Source organism: Oxyura jamaicensis, chromosome 2, assembly GCF_011077185.1.
Source record: "Oxyura jamaicensis isolate SHBP4307 breed ruddy duck chromosome 2, BPBGC_Ojam_1.0, whole genome shotgun sequence".
In the NCBI taxonomy this organism is placed as follows: Eukaryota; Metazoa; Chordata; class Aves; order Anseriformes; family Anatidae; genus Oxyura; species Oxyura jamaicensis.
In genome coordinates, this window is record NC_048894.1 from 139449036 (window position 1) to 139466587 (window position 17552).

Sequence of the window (17552 nt, forward strand, 5' to 3'; positions counted from 1 at the left end):
TCTTTTCTTTTCTTTTCTTTTCTTTTCTTTTCTTTTCTTTTCTTTTCCTCTTTTTAAAAACTTGTGGAAACACAACATGTGGAAATGTAACAGGTTTTACAAACTGTATTACAGTCATACACATAGCACCCAAAGAACTCAAGGTGGAAAAATGTCTTGAGACAATCAATGGAATCAGCGGAAGCAAGAGGAGCCTAGCAATAACATGGGTTAGCTCTATCAGCATTGGTGGGTTCATTCCACCTAGTTCCATGGACTTGTGCTTGACCAGTCTGTTTATATGTTCCCTAAACTAATCCTCCTCTACTGAGCCAAAGTCATCTTTGTTACAGCATAGAATATAGGAATTTGTAGCAGGAAATACAAGTTGTGATCAGAAAATCTGTACTGGAGCCCTGCTTTTGTAGTGAAATGGAAATAATGATACTGACCATCTTTGCAAAACAATTTGGGTGCATATGTGTAAGAATTCTATGTAAGAATGTTTGTTTGATTGATTGATTGTTTATCACTCCCAGTATATGCTAGTAAAAATGGCAGTAGAGTTAAAACGATGTGCTACTCAGTCATCTTAATTTTTATTGCCTTCAAGTCTACACCAGTCCTGCCTTCTCTCTTCTGCATCATATTATAGAAACAGTAAACACACAACAAACATCTCATAAGGTGTAATGCATCAGGTGTAAACATTTAACAAATTGCCTGCTCTACACTTTCCTTATATTATTGGTGCATATGAATATGTAAATATGAATTGGAAATAGAATTTACATCTCAAATGTCAGAGTATTTCCTTCCAAACTTTTCATAAATTCATTAGCAAATAAGAAGACTGGAATATCCACATTTAACAGTTTACTCTACCTACTTCCGTAGATACCTGGCTCTAACCTATGGTGAAACAGGAATGCTGGTAGCATAATGCTAGTATTTCTCAACATTGTTCCCTGGATTCGTATAGTAATGTAGCCAAAGTGCTATAATTTCCACATAAATTCAAATAGCATTTGTGAGAATGTCAATATTTGCAGCACAGCTCTATGAAGCATCTATGCTTGGATCCTCAAAGGTAATTAGGCTTAACTGAAACACAAGTGAATCTTTATGCTGCAGTGAGGTGCCGGGCTTCCCAGAAGCCACAGAGACAAGACAGCTCTAGTTTTTAAATGATAAATATTGTGCTGCCAGGAATGTTAAAAAAAAAAAAAAAGAAAAAAAAGAAAAAAAAAAAAGAAAGTCAATATTCCTAACAAATCTTTGAATACCAAAGGTAGCCCCCCCTCCTCCTGCAGCTTTGAAGGCTGTATTTCTATTGGTTTGCTAGTGAGCTCCTTCAATAAACATTTTACTTCACTGAAGATGATAGAGAAAGGTCCTTTGATCCTAAATTATCATCATTTTTGAATTCTTTTGATGTGCTATGCCTTATCCAGGAGTACAAAATGAAAAATAAACACACCCCAGGACAGACATCGAGTTCATAACATACTGACTTTCCTCACTATACAGTTCTCTAAGGATAATGGCCAACATGATGAAATACTTGTCATCAGTTGTAGGGGCAATACAATCAAGGGGATGCAGAATTCACATCCCAGTGTTAGCTGACGCTTATTTTAGTGAAGTGGCCCACAAGAGTAATCTTTTTCTGAGGTCAGGCAAAACTGTGAGATAAAATTTCTATGATTCAGATCATGGACCCAAAAATCACATCCTGTGTCAGTCCCCTAACCAAAGTATTTGAAACACTAAACCACCCAACTGCCAGTTTCAGCTAAGCAGTTTGTTGTCTTATGCATATTGATTGCAGCGTTGCTCCCCCCCCTCCCCCCCCACCCCCAGATCTGAGCTATGGGTTAGAAATGTCTGCCCTGCTTAACTGGAACTGCGATGCTGAAAAATCTTGCAAAAACCTGCACGCACATGAAATGAAGACGTGGAGTAAATGGTATTCTTTTCTGATAGTGCATAAGAGAAGAAATAGATTTATTTATTTATTTAGATGTAATTGTTATAGCACTACTGATTACACCTAATCATGTGTTTAGTAAAGTTAAGAAGCAAAGTCAGTGGTCTACAGGAAATAAATATATGCGTTCAACTATATAAGGCATATAAATAACGCTGTGTGCTTCAAATTCTTCTGAACTGCAACAAGAACCTGCCAAAGAGCTCTGAAGAGCTTTGTTATCCAGGACAGAGATGACATGGACCAGTGGAAACAATGATTATCAGTATAACTGATTAAGTAATTCTGCTGCTTTTCCTGTTCTCACCCATTTACTAAATAAAACCCTACCTTGAAAGGCAGGTTGTTAATTGAATTTAAACCAGTTAAATAAGCAAGAGAATGGCTATTTTGAGAAAACTGTTTTGGACTTCTGAGGTTTCAGTGAGAGCCATGGCTCTAAGGAGATTGTAAGGTAGCATTTCAGTAGCATGTTAACATCCTGAACTTAAGATAACAGCCAAGTGTAAGAAAAAATCCATGCATCTTCCTCCTTTATCTTTGTTTTCTTGAGTAAAAAAAAAAAAAAGCAAAAAAGAAAATAAATTAAATGCTGCAGTACAGCATATGTGACTTACATAAGGAATAGGTAAGAACAGCAGAAGATTTGAACAGCACAAAAGGACAGATGTGAAGAATTCTGAATAAATTATATGATTAAATTATTTCTAAAGTAGTTGGATGATTAGTGACTTGTAAAATGTGTTAACTAATACAGAATCTCCAGAAACTAAGAAAAAAAAAAATGGTCATTTGTTTGTTTGTTTGTTTGTTTGTTTGTTTGTTTGTTTCTGGCCAATAAAATGTTACTCTTTTCTGAAGAAAGTTTTTTCAAGAGTCTATCATCTTGAATCTAATTCAGACTGGGAGATAGTTAACATATAACACTTAGGGGAAGATATCTTAGAAAATAAGACAAATCTAAATGGAGTTTTATGCATGTTCAGAGATGTGTTGCTACACTGGAACATTATCGAATCAACCCAGCTACTTGTGCAATAAGACTTCCATTCAGTGTTGTGCCAGCCTGTTGCATACCATAGCAATACATAAGGTAATTCAGATAAATCCAAGATGGATGCAGGAGAGCTGAAAATTCCTAATTCATAAAACAGGTGTTGTTTAAGAACCAGTTTTTGTGTTTTGTTTTGTTTGGTTTGGTTGGTTGGTTGGTTTTGGCATGTAGAATGACTCCTAGAGGGAACACCACTTTCTTATTGGTGTTCCCTCACCTCCGATTGCAAATAGATAGTAATAACCGTAGAGCATTTCCAATTCAGCACTGAAGGCTGCCATTTCAGAATGCATTTGGGAATAACCTTTTCTCACTTTAATCCTTTTTGAATCCCTTCTATCTTTTTCTATTTGATCTACCTCAGGCTTTTTTTTTTTTTTTTCTTATGTGCTTAGGAACGCACAAAGAGATAACTCAGTTACAGAAAAAGAAAGATTTTCACCCAATACCCAGTAGGTAGCTATGCCAGTTTCATAATACTTGTCCATGGAGGTGATCCAATCCAAATCTAAGATGGAAAAGGCATTTCACTTCTTATAAAAAGCTGCCTGATAAGCACAGACAAAAAATAATAAATAAAATAAAGTAAAATAAAATAAAATAAATAAAATAGAGATTTATAGATCAGGAACAGACCCACCCTCAGAAATAGCTCTTTGCCAATTTTATGTCTTGGGTAATTTCATTGATGAGGTATCAATATTATCATTAGCACAAGATGTTAACATTAGCACAATGCTACAATTGTATCACTGAATCTGATTTCACTCCCATTGTAGTCAATAGTACTTTCCTTAAGTTCACACAAGCTATTCATGTTGTAAAAGAAGTTGAGTAAGCTGTTTGAACTGGATTCACCTAACCTAAATCTAGAAACATAAAAGTTCAGCATCATATAAGCAACATGCCTGTGCTTTACTGTAATGAATGGATAGATGCTACTGAAGCTTCAGAGTGTGCTTCATTATATATCATCTTCTTCTGCTTCTGAACTCAGTGTCTAGGAGAGGTGGGAGGAATCACCCACTCTTGTTCCCTTGACTACAGTGAACCCTCAATCACTGTCTTGAATTGCTGCCTAAGTTTTAGATGACTAAAGCAACACAGCCATGTCACTGTAAGAGTACTTTTTTTTTGGGGGGGGGGACAGCAGAAGAGGTAGACAAACAATTCTCTTTGGCTTGTCCAGCTACAAGAGATTAACATGAACAGTATGAAGTGGCAGAGAGGTTGGTATTAGAAAAGCAACCAATAGTAAGACAAATATTATGGATTTTAATGACTTTTTATTATTATTATTTTTTATTTACTAAGGTGAAGATCATCAAATAATCTCTTTCTTGGCTGCCAGTGTTACCACTTACCTAAAATTTGTGAGGACATATAATGTAGAGTTATCTCCATACATCTCACATCCATTACTCTTGGTAAAGCTCTGTGAACACAAAGAGGAAGTTGCTAATAGGTCAAGTTAGTAATGTCATATCAATAGTATGCCTCTAATTAACAAGTGAATGACTGCCAAGCTCTGCAAATGGAGTCGTCAACAAATGGATCTCGCCATCTCTCTCCACTTATTTTATTACCGGATAGAGTTATCATAATGCATTTCCCTGCAACTCTACAGTCACGCTAAAGGCCAAAGTAAAAGTGAAGGAAAACCTAAAAAAGGGTATTAGAGGTTTGCTTGGAATAGAAAAGCTTATCAATTTGTCTGCCAGACATATGCCAAAGTAAAGTGCTGTGATCAAGAGGTGATTTATAAGGGACTTTTGTAACAGATGTATAGATTCAACTATAAAGCTTTAAAACATAATTGTTAATGCTTTATATGTCTGTAGGGCAAGTCTTTCCTTAAGTCTGAAATGAACATCAGTTAAAGCACACAGTGGAAAGGAGAGCAGCATGGAGGTGTGTTGTGGTTTAATCCGGCCGGCAGCTAAACATCACACAGCCGTTCGCTCACCCTCCCCCCTCCCTCTCTGGGATGGGGGAGAGAAACGGAAAGTGAAGCCTGTGGGTTGAGATAAAGACAGTTTATTAAGATAGAAAATAATAATAATAATAATAATAATAATAATATGTACAAACAAGTGATGCACAATGCAATTGCTCACCACCTGCTGACCGATGCCCAGCCCAACCCCGAGCAACCGGCCCCCCCACCCCGGCTAGCCACTCCTATATATTGTTCAGCATGACGTCAGATGGTATGGAATACCCCTTTGGCCAGTTTGGTCAGCTGTCCTGGGTTTGTCCCCTCCCAGCTCTTGCTGCACCCTCAGCCTGCCCGCTGGCAGGACAGAGCGAGAAGCTGAAAAGTCCTTGGCTTAGTGTAATCATTGCTCTGCAGCAATTAAAACATCAGCATGTTATCAGCACTCTTCTCATCCTAATCCAAAACAGCACCCTACCAGCTACTAGGAAGAAAAATAACTCTGTCCTAACTGAAACCAGGACAAGGTGTGAGGCAGTAGGGGCTATAATGCCAGGATTATCACAGTCATCTTTGCTTTCTCCACCAGACCCTGAGTAGGCAGAGCCATACACCAAGCTGAGAACAGACAATAGATGTTCTGTAGGGGAAGCAGTATCAAGAGCAAATGGAACTCTTTGGAAATATTTGTCATGGCTGGTTTAACAGCACTCAATGATTTTATGATCTGGATCAAGGGAACTGGGCCAGATTATTGGTAGTATGGCCCTGATAATGGGTCTACATTGATTTGGAGGGATGATAATTCAAAATATGGCTCAACATAGCAAGGAAAACATGAAGGAAGGTAAAACCATTGTACATTATTTCTTCCATATTCTAAGACATTTTTCAACCATTTATGTCATATTCTGTATTCTTTTTTTACATTTTTATTCTCAAAAATACTTCGTGACTTCTTCAAGTATTTTGCTGTAAAGACAAGGTAGATTATGTTAGAAGCTCCCTTAGTCATAGAACATAATGAAAAGAACATACACATCCTTCCAATCCAGGCAAATTTTGATGTGCTGAAAGATTGAAGCACTGTAACACCAAGATAATTAAAAATACTTCCCAGTCATTGTTTGAGACCTTTCTGGTAGTAATTAGTGATGTCCTAGATCTGATGCAAAAGGTATACCATCAACAGGAGACAGGTAGAAATTGGACAAGTGGCAGAGAAAATCAAATAGTGTATTTTCTTCAACTCAAATATTTTTAATGTGTGAAACACAAGGTTTCAACATTAGATGTACTCAAATTCAGCCTTATCTTTTTTATACCCATTGCTCCCCCAGCATAAACCAGTATTAGTACTGATACTTCTTTAAAATTTCTGTTTTGTATTTTTCCACACAGTAGACATCCCTTTTTACTGTAGTTTTATATTTCCAAAACCTATCAGGGCTTCTGCTCAATATTGTGAAACTGATCTATAAATCTTTATTCTGGTTTTGAGAACTGTGCAACAGTAAGCTGGAGTCTTTCAAGTACAACATTCTTCACCCAAGTCCCAAGGGATAAATATACTTAATACATGATCAAAATCTTGTGCTATTTTTTTTCAGTGTGCTTCTGGCTTTTGATCTAATCTACAGAGAGAGCAGGCTTTTAGAAATGATGCAAGCTGACAATTGATGTCTAGCTTATTGACATTTAGAAGGGTAATAGTTTGCTGGCAGCTTGTCCAGAAGAAGTTTCCAAAGCCTGCCAGTGCAAACATCACCCAAAGCTCTCAACTGAAGGCCAATCCTCAAATGTCACTGGTAGAACATAAACAGATGAAAGGTTATCCTAATTAAAGCTGTGTTGGGATAGTTCAAGACTGTTGAAAGGAGGAAAAGAAATATTGCAAATACAGTCTAAATAAAATCTCTGATAAGAAAAAGGTAATTTTTTTTCTTTGCTTGGAAACAAGGAATTAAAGACATATATTTCCCCTTTTATTTTCATGTACATTCCTTTGAACCTTTATTTATTGTCATACTAAAAAGCTCTTTCTGAGTTATTGAAGGCATAGAGTATTTTTCCTTTCAGAAAAATAATTTCCATTTGGGAAATTCTTGGCAGGTCTTGCAATAATACGCAAATATTGGCACTATGGAGAGCACCAGAAGAGACGACATAAAAAGGCTGTGTGCAGGATTAGGGCAACACCAAAAAGAGGTCTGACAGCCTCTCTCCCTATTTACTGCTGTGTTGGATCCCTTTTCTGTGTTGAAATAAAGTCTTACTGTTGTGTATAGACTCATCTGCTTCCTCATTCCCATCTTGTTGTAAATAATTCTTCAGCCTCCAGCAAACTGTGTGAATGAAGCTGTTCTGAGATTACAGTATGAGGATACTGTTTAAAAATTCTGCCAACTTCAAAAATTTAGCATCAGTCTAATGATCTAAAGAGCCATGGCCTAAACAACAAATAAACACTAGGGAAAATCCTGCCTTGGTGGGTGCATCATCGCATGAATTCCCCACTGTGGACAAAGATATTTGGCTACTTTCCCCTTGTTTCTGAACTCTACATAAGGGAGAGGGGAAACACCCTAAAGTTTGCCCTTTTTGAAATCTTGTGTTATGCAGAGCTATGAGTCACCATAAAATATGCGAGCTGTGCAAGATGAGAGACATCTTTTCATGGCAGCCCCTTTTCCCACTCCCCAGCACAGCTCCCATGTGAGTTTCTGTAACTCCCACCACATACTGGTACACTTACAAAGAGCTGCCACTGCAAGAATCAAAGTTTTCTCTGCTGTCAGGTAACTGGCATGTTAGGATGAGCTCCAGATAGGGCATAGAATAAATGAAGTTCAAAGGATAATGAATAGTAAAAAAAGCAGGAGCTCAAAAAGGGAGTAGAGATGATTGAACACTCTCTGCACCAACAGTTTTCACATACTAGTAGTTGCTGTCAAGCCCTCAGTATAAATGAATGGTGTAGCAGCAGCATTTAGAAGAATTAGAAACATAAAAATATGTGGTTTTCCATTCATATAGCATGATTAGATGAAAAAGAGCAGTTAAGAAACATTTTAGCAGTGTGTAGATTAATTAATTCCTCACCACTTCTCACCATATAGTGAGTAGGCAGGAAACTCTTTCTGAACCATAGCCATTACACCCAGGGAGAGAAAAATGGTAAAGCATTGCTCTGTGTAGGGTTTGAGTACTGATTTAAAAACTATGTACAGTTTTTGCTGGCATTTTATCTCTTGAACAGATTTTTCAATGCATACCAGTCTGGAACAAGTGACTTCAAAGTTACAGAAGCCTGAAAAATCATACCTGAAATGTCCTGAACTTAGCCTCTAAAACCTTTATACTCCATCTTAATGCTCCAGCACCCGCAGCATCAAGGCAGGGAGCCCTCAGCAGCAACAGTAGCACACTACAGCTCTATGGAGGATCCCCGGACCTTTCCATTTTTCTCTCAGTCTTCCTAAAATCTTCTGCTTATTCACAAAATCCTTCTTCATTTATGAGACTGGCATCCATGGAGTTAAGAAAACATGAATATTGCATTTTACACCAGACCTGCTTTGAAGATATTAAAAGTGGAATTTGATTTCAGAACTTTGTCTTCCTGCCAGAATTCCACCTTCTTCCTCACCCCCAAAATCCGGTGTTGCTTCAGACCTCGCAGTTATATTTTTATGGACCTTTCTATATCATGTTTTGGATCAGGGATTCACAGCACATTTTTGTCAAATATAGGTCTGCTGCCTACAGAGCGACAAAACATTTGGATATTTGTCATAAAAGTCAGAAGAGGAAGGTGATTAAAAAGACTATGAAATTATGACAGAAAAATATTGCCAACAAAATCTGTTCATGTAATTCGGAATATCAGGCTGTATGGGGGAGCCAACAAGGAAGATATATTGCTCATTCATTGGCTTTTACCTCCATTTAAAGATAATATAAATATAACAAGTAAAATTCTGAGCTTTTGGATGAATGACCCACTCACAACAAATGTAAGACAGCACCCCTGCACCCCTTACTTATAAAAGATGAAGGAACTAGAGAAGTAATTTCTGTGATAAGCACAAAAATTAGTTCACAGCAGTCTAGCAGCATGATCTCTCTGTGGATTTTGCCATGAGCCTGAATTAAAGCAGACCATTCCCATTGTCACATTATTAGTTTGCTTTTTTTCCCCCCTCTCAGAACTTGATCCAAAAATATTTACAATTGCTTTTGCAGAATAATCCAACTCTGTCCCTTTGGAATTCAGCCTTTCTTTCTTCATAAATTTTAAGAACAGTTTAGGCCAGACCCAGTACACTGACTCCAGACCTATTGAAAACAATGACCAGTTTCCTACTCATATCAAAAGGATCCAGGTAAGTATAGAAAGATTTGTTTCAAAATGTATGTTGCTATTATTTTTATGAGAAAGTAAAATCCTCCTTTAATACCCGACCAAATTGGAATGACAGCTATTTCATACATTATATAGAAGAGCTGGAAGTATACTGAAGGGTAGAGAAGTTTATTTTTCAAAAATACTTTCTTGCGTGTCCTTTCTTCTGTCAGTTCAGAATAAATTAGAAAGTGGAAAGGCAGTAGATATGTCTACAGTGCTATTAAAAAGCAGTGCTATTAAAAGGAATAAAAGGGATCAATGAAATGCTGGAATAATGAATATGAATATCATCTGTATTTAATTTTCAAAATTAATAATATAATTAATAATATATATGAATTTATTCTTCAGTGATACTTCTCAGGAAATATTTATTGTGCACCTGCTAAAAGCTATCACCTACACAACTTCATATAAATCCATATTGTGAAGGAAAATAATCTATTCTCTCATAGAGAGCTGGTAACATAGCCTTTATTTGGGTTGCCTGACAATTTCCATTAAAAGACCCTTTTTCCAACTTCTTATAACTTTGTCAGACTCTCAGCAGCTGCCTGCCAGATTCTACTTCAAGATTCAGCAGAATCTTAGAATGTTTTATTCAACATAGCTCAGTCAATTATGAAATTAAGGTTGTGAAAGAATATCGATTTCCTACATGGAAAGTTTTATAGCAATATTGTTCTAGGAATTGCTTTAGATGAAGACTTAAGATGGAAGACAGTCTTTCCGTACTGGAGGGGATTTGCATGCAAATTCTATGGAGCCAGTCTGATATTACCACTTAGGTGCTACTGCAGTGACAGGTAATTTCTTATAACCATGGCTTTGCTTCTAGAAAAGATTGGGCTGTCAGAAGCAAAACATGTGGTCTGCAATGACCTTTATTTTTTCTTTTTCTTATTTTTTTTTCAGTAAGGTTTTTTTTTGTCCCTGTAGATCACATTCCATGACCATTTTTATTATTTTCGTTTTACAATGATCTGCCCCTCCCTGTGTGGATGAAATGAGAGCGATCCAGATGGACTGACAGAGCTGTAGCTCTTGCATCCACACTGGATGTTTGGGTTTCAGATGAGTTCCTTTCCTCAGGGACACCACAGGGCCCTGTCCCAGCCTCTCTAGCTGAGAGTTGAAAACATCATTGCTAAGCAACCCAAATTTACCTCATACATAGCTGCATATGAACCTGGTCAGCAGGCAAAAAATGCAGGACTTTGTCATGGTACATGTGCACGTGCTACAGGCTGCTTATGAGGCCCTTAGTGCCTCTTCCATCAGTCAGCCCAGGCTGGCCCATTGGAGTTGGTAATTGTGCTTCCCATGGTCAACTTGTATGAATGCACAAGCACAAAGACTGAGAAAAAACTATGGAAATGATTCCTATTGGGATACCAAGCATTCTTACAGGTATATACCTCCTCCCATTCCATCTCTCTGAGGTACCTGTATTTCCATGTCTAGGCCTAGTGCACTGCCTGGCCTTACCAGCCCTTGAGCTGCACTTGTTTTTCTCTATATGTGTCACAAGCTAAGTAAAGCCCACCTTGGTTCTCAGGCTGGGCTGCGGCAAGGGAGGACTTTGTGAGCGGGTGGGAAGAGCAAGGAAGGATTGTCCCTGGCTTCACACTAAGGAGATCTGCATTATCTCCTTCTTAATAACCAGCTCCTGCCCAGTGGAGCTGAGTTCTGCAGGCAGCTTCAAGAAAGGCTCATCAAACTGAGGTCATCCAAAGGCTGATATGAAAGGCAAGGGAGGAGGAGGATGTCTGATCAGCTGAGGCAGGGGAAGGGGCACCATTTGGCCATGCTGACCGGCTGGGACTGTGTGCTTAACAAAGGTTACTTGGGGATCACTGATGAATAGTGAGGGGGAGTTACACCTATGATCAAATGTGCTCACCTGTGCTAGACTGATCAAAAATCAACTTTCCACTATTGGGAGCTTAAGGGTGTGATTATTGATTATCCTGTTACATGTGCATGTGGTGAGGTGATCTATTAGACCTGTGTACCCTGAAACTGTTACAAGTTACCTGCTGTGAAATGATGTAGGTTAACACAGGTAACCAAGAGAAAACTGTCCATGGGCAGAGGTAGCTGGCCCCTGCCAAGTGACCAGAGTGGGTGATGTCTCCCTCTTATCTTCCAGAAGCAGCAGAGCACCAGGAAGGAGAGCTGGGGCCTGCCTGCCCAACTTTCTGGCTTTGGGCCATGCCAGAACACAAGTATATCAGGTATCCAAGTATAAAGCTGAGAAGAAAAGAGGTTGCTGTGTCTTTTTGGTGAGAAATGTATGGTCTCAGGGAGGTTGTTTCAGCTGTACTGTCAAAATAAAAAGGGAGGAGGGAATATGTGTCAAGACTGGAGAAACTGCAACATGGGCAATGTCAAAAGCTACCTTTATATGTTACCCCCTGAAGCCATTTATTCTTCTGTTACGTTGTTTTACACACTTGATAGAGAATACATATATGAATTTCAATAGTCAAATAAAAATAAGTGCCAGAGAAACTGCTTCTTAAAGCCACATTGACCTCACCTAATTCCTGCTATTTTTGTTTCTTCACTTACTCTTTCTTTAGACTATGTAACTTTGATTTGTGTGGGATGTTTTTTTCACTGCTTTCAGGTATCTGCTTTTTATTACATGCATTATGCTACCCGTGTACAGTGCAGAAAATAAGTATGTTCAAAGTCTAGCCATCCTGTCACAACAAGGACTCTCTGTTACACAAACAGCTCCATCCAGTTGCACTTGAAGGCAACCCAGTCAGATGGCTGGTATTTGTAGTGCTGTCAGAACCACAGTACTGGGCTTACATTCAAGCCAGCTTAATTGTGTGAAGTAAAGAACATGCATTAGCTGGGATTGTAAGTGTAAGCAGAAGTTGGAAACTAATTGTTTAACAAGCCTCCAGAACCTTTTATTAGAGGAACCAACAGATGTTAAAACAGTCCTATACCTAATATTGATTTGTTTTTCCAGCTGGTTCTTACTTAACTGTGTCTTATGATACATCAGTGAGTCAGCAATATATTATTTATGAAAGCAGGATGCATTTAGGTTATATTTAGAATGCAAGCATATCTTACTAGAAATATAATATTTAACAGCTCGTGCAAGGAATACAGAGCAGAGCAATTACTGCTTATGAGCCTTTTTCGTACAAGGTGAAAGAGAGGGTAGTCATTTATATGCTTGCATAGAGAATGTGAACTACTGCCAGAGTGAAGAGGAAAGACATTTATTTATCTTCCTTAGTGTTCTGTGACTACAGAAAATACACAAATTAAGATTTTTTTGTTTGTTTTATAAGTGACTAGCAATGAAACGAGATCTTTGTCATTACTGCTGATGAAATAAAACCTGAGAGCAGCAATCTTGCAGAAAATATTTCTGTAATTAAAACCTCTAGAGGTGCTCAGCAATACAACTGCATCTCCCTACATGTGAACATTACCTAGAGCTGGCAGGGATTATTCTACATCAAGGGTAATACCTTCAAGCTGTCTCTTGCTGCTTAGAGGAATGTGAGTGTGGATTAATGAGATCTGGTCTGGCATGTGCCGTATGGGGCAATGCAAATGCATCTTTCCTTCTAAGACAATTCTTCTGACAAGATTATAGAAGGAGGGAGTCTTCATTATCTTTGGAACCTATATATTTCCTGTATGTTTCTGTTAAGACAATCTCAACATTTAATGCTTATTTTAAACGTGTATTGGAGGGTTAAATATGTATTTTCCTGACATCTGTCAAGAAACTCCATAATTGAAAATAAAAGACAATGCTATATGCAGATTTCAAAGCAGCTAGTTACTGGAAATGATCAGCATCTAGTAAATTCCAACATGAATTTTTCACTAAAATAATACCTATGTAAAGTAACCTTACATACTGCTTCCACTGACTGAGGTAGTTTAAAATTAGTTTTACAAGAGTACAATTAGTTACTCATTAAACAGATTGCTGATGCTTTGAGAGAGGATTAAATACAGGATAGCAATTCTTTAAAGTAGGGTCTTTGATAATAAGAAGCCATGCTGTAGAAGTATCTGTTCAAGTTAATAACATGGTAAGTTACAGCTCAGGAACATGCCCTCCTGAGGGGAGGTTGCAAAGAGGATGGAGCCATTTTATTTTCACTGGTGCCCAGTGCCAGGACAAGATGCAATGGACACAAACTGAAGTTTATAAAATAATACAAGAGGTTGCCCCTGAGAAACAGGAGCCCTTCTGTGCCATGCAGGTGATGGAACCCTGGCACACTCTGCCCAGAGGCTGTGGGGTCTCTTCCTTGGAGACCTTCAGAAGCCGCCTGGACGTGGTGCTGGGCACTCTGTTCTGTGTGTCCCTGCTTGGGCAAGGATGGCATCAGGTGGCCTCCAGGGGTCCCTGTCAACCTTAAAACTATTCTGTAATACTATCCTAGGCTTTACAACAGTAGATCTCTGTTTGTACCTTTTATCAAAATTTAACTTTGGTCTGACACAATATACTAAAATTTGGGGTAGAGGAGTTGTTTTATTTTATTTTTAATTAAGAAAATGTACCCATTGTTGGACACAAGGCAAGTGAGACAAGTGAAAAATGTTGTGTTTTTTTGTGCTTAAATAAATCTGTCTGTAGAATTTCAAAATGGATCTGAAAATTGTCACAAAAACCTTTGCATCAAAAATGTGCCTTTGAAAATTAGTCCAAACCTATCCTAGTTACAAACCATTTTTGTACCTCCAATATGCTCAGACTGACAGAGCTACCTATAAATTGTCTGGGAATTTAATATCACTAGTCACACTCTAAAAGCAACTGACAATATTAAACTTCTGAGATTTAGAGTTCTTGGTGCTACCATCTATTCTGACTTCAGAAGGACAACTGGGAGCAAGAGACTCTTTCCCCAGGACACTACTCATCTCTTCTAACCAGATCAAGAATCATCTTGAAGGATGATGTCTCAGATAAGTGTAAACAAGGTAAGACTAGTAACTAGGAGTAAAGGAGCAAATGTAGGGTATAGAAGCAGCTCTGACTTAACATGTGAGAACCTCTCCTACAGATAAAATGTTTTGAGGGATGGAAGAACTGAAAACAAAGGTGTTCTTTCACCTCACATGTAAATGAAATGGAAGTTTTTCTCTTCTTGAAGGAAAGATGTGTGTGTGTGTGTGTATACATATGTACACACAAATCTTGTGAAATTCTTGTGAAAATCTTGTACACACACACAAATCTTCTGAAATATTATTTATTGGTATTTCACCCAAAGTGCCTTTCTCTAGACATTCTAGGGGAAAAAAAAAAAAAATCTAAAAAGGAAAACACTTTAGGCTGACACTTTTTTGACATGCATGAAAAGTTGAAACAAAATTTGTCATAAGGAGGTAGTCATAGGGTGGGGTCAGTGTTTTCAACCAGTGCTGGATTTTGGAATGTGTTGGGTATTTTGAAAATATCTGTACTGAGGAAGGGGAGAGAGGCTTTCAGAATTTACTCTGAGACCCACTAAATAATGCAGAGGATTAGATTCATGCTTCAAGTCTGTGATCATCTTCACATAATTCATGGCAAAAGCACAGATTTGCGTGAAATGTGTCAGGTATTGAGAACTTAGCTTTAAAATAGGTGCTAGATAAATTTCCAAGTGTAACTACTGCAAAGATGCTCTGAACTAAGTGTCTGTACTCATATTTTTATAGCATTAACAGAATTTTAACTTCCTGTAAATATCAAGTTCATACTAATGCACTTCATTGTCAAAATATATATTATTACTATGCAAGGTTAATACTTGTGTTACAAAGCTTAGCAGGCTTTTAAAAATAAAAGTGTCTTCCTGACAGCAATGTAAATACAATCTTCCCAAGTCTGACTCCTAACTGTTAGTTTTGCAGTGTCTGTTCTCATATTTTAGTTGTGCTTGATGGAGCTGAATGGTAGTGGATAAACTGCTGATCTTTCATCTCTGGTTCACTGATTTAAGCCCTTGATGAGTTGCTGAGTAAAGGGAAGGGTTTTTCAGGTCAGGCCCTATTGTGTAACAAAGAAAAGTTGCTTGTGCCCAAATGTCTGCATATAAACTGTGTCTGTACAGAATAAACACAAGGGGTCCCTACTGATTTTTTCCTTCTGGATACTGATCAGTACTGAAGCCCCGTTCTTCCTGCTCCTTCAATCCAGTTGTCTGCTACGTGTGCTAAAGCTATGGCAGGTATGAAGGCTCTGCTTCAGTCATACTTTCCCCCTGCTGTAATCATATAATTAGGTTATATCTATATTTTCCTTGGTAGCAGTGTTTGAGTTATTAGCCAAAAGACTTGTTTTGCTTTGTTTTGTTTTTCTGTAGAGTTAAGGCTTTGGGAGAACCTGAAAGCATATCAGATATGCTTTTGCTGAAAGTCAATGTCAAGACAAAATGAAGCACAGGAGTTCCCCAATGTACATTTGCAACTGGACAGCGTAGCATCTCGCAAATGTGATGCACCTCCCGCCATCCCTTTGCCTGCCCCAGACCACTCTCAGGATGCTCTTCAGTGCCAGTTCTCAGCTCCTGCTCCATAGCAATACTGTTGCCTTTCTGTTAAGCAAGCCTAGATGAAGGAGGAGACAGTGCCCTCATCTCCTGCTCCACTGTTGGGACAGATTCATAATGTTGCCTGAGAAATCAACTACTCCTTCCTTCCCAGTTCAAGTACAGGATTAGAGAAAGGCTTGAGTCAGAATATTGGGTAGAAAGTAGGTGTTTTGAAGGAGGGACATGAGTGATCAAAGCAAGATGTGTATTCTACACAGATCTTACAGACCATGGGTGCAAGTAAAAGCTGGCTGTGGAGGGTCACAGAGCCTTCTGCCAAGGCACTTGCCTTTCAAGAGCAGCCACTCATCCCTCAGTCCAGATGTGCAGCCACCAGATGTTAGTTTGCCTATGCAAAACTTTGCATGAACAGTCACTTGAGAGAGGGAAATTCACCATCAGACCAGATTTGCACACCTTTATTCGATCTGCTATATTCTATGCTGTCCTAGGCATTCAGTAATGCTGGAATTCCGTGGGCCAGTGGAGGTGACACCAGGGTGACCAGCAAAATCTGTGTGCCTAAAATTCATCCCACTGCATCTTCACAATTTGTTGCTAATGCATGTCTCCCTAAGTCAGTCACAGTGGGATCTGGACAAATATACAACGTTTTTCTGTTTGCTCTCTTGGATGGTTTAGGGTGTGATCCACCTCCTCAAAAGCAAGAAGTTGGTAACATGAAATAGCAAATATTTATCTACACTGATGGAACTTATCCTCTGTAGGACTTTATAATCCCCATGCAGACAACTGCAGACCACACAGAAGTTTTAATAAGAGGTTAAAAAAAAAAAAAAAAAAAAAAAAAAAGGCAGGGAAGCATCTGGACTGTAGATTTCACCTAGGGGAAGTCTTGACAACTTCTACTTTAGTGGAGTCTTGTGGGAACAGATCTAATAGAGGTTCTGCTGAAGCTAAGAGACCCCACAATGTATTTTGCATTCAAATATGCACATCACTATGTGATAAGCCTTCAACAGGAGATGCACAGAATTGTTAGGGATAGGACAAGGAAAGGAAACAAAGACAGTTCATCTAGGGTGCCTGAGTAAACACACAGATTCCACCTTGTTGCCATTTCTTTGCAAGAACAACAAACTTGTTCATCCCCACCTATGCTCTTCAAGAAGTTCATGTGACCCATAAATATTCTGGAGTTTTCAGTCTTCTCTTTGATGGGAAGAAAGGAGCAAAATATTTGTCCTGTTTGTCTCCTTAAAGGAAAAGAAGGGCGATGATAATGGGAAAACATTCTTCAGGACAGCTGTGCCCTTTGCTTTTGCCCTAACCACCAGGTTGGGTGTAGTTGTTCCAGCAGAGCACAACTCAAGCAAGTGTCACTTTGGCTCCCCTGGCTAGGGAAGGGAAGGGTTTGTTATGGAGTTTACTGAAAATTGATGCTGCCCAGTGTCACCATTATTCATAGAGAATACACGTCATCTCTTCAACCGATGGTCCCCTATCACAAATACAGCTTTAGTCAGGCAGTATGTTGATGCAGTCACAAAGTGTATTTCATCAAAAAGTGCTGCATTGAGTGTATGGTATATCACTGTGGTTGAAGAGCCGTGTATGCACATCCCAGGCAACCTTCACCCAGGAAC